We start from the raw sequence: 668 nt of genomic DNA, 5'->3' as shown, positions 1-668 counted from the left end.
TACTGCTACATTTACTACTTTATTTAGATTTTTATACAATGCAAAAGACACATGCTTTGAGGCATTCAGTAAGGTTGTGTTAGAGGGAGAGTGACTAAGTGACTACACAAATATGCACATAGAAAACACACACACACACACAGCACATGTGGACTATCTGCAATCAGCATCCAACTGTTCTGCATTCCCTCCCGTGCTGTTAAAAATGCAATTTCTCATGGAGTGGTGAATATGAAAAACAAACACACACGTAAATCACTTCCACCAGTAAATTACATGAGTCCCGATTACATCTGACCTTTCACCCTGCTGTCAGCAGCCAATTACAACCCCTCTCTGCGAATACAGTACAACCTTGGGACTGGGATTTCAGAAACAACTTCATGAATAGAGCTACGCAAAATCTCTGAGCTTTGTTTGTACGGTCAACTTGTCATTTTTCTCATCTCATGACCTCACTATTTTTCATATGTGCTGCAAACCAGTGAATTATATGGCAGTGAGTATTTCATGCTCACATATTTTTAGAATGTGTTCACAACATGGTATAAAAAAATATGATTAAACAATTGAATTGTATATGTTTATATTTTAAATTATTTTTTTATAAATATAACAACATAATGAAATTCATATGATATAATTTGACATAATAAAAATAATATAAA

The sequence above is a fragment of the Carassius gibelio genome, chromosome A12 (genome assembly GCF_023724105.1).
Source record: "Carassius gibelio isolate Cgi1373 ecotype wild population from Czech Republic chromosome A12, carGib1.2-hapl.c, whole genome shotgun sequence".
Classification (NCBI taxonomy): domain Eukaryota; kingdom Metazoa; phylum Chordata; class Actinopteri; order Cypriniformes; family Cyprinidae; genus Carassius; species Carassius gibelio.
The sequence above is the reverse complement of the archived record's forward strand: the minus strand, read 5'-3'. Positions refer to the sequence as shown.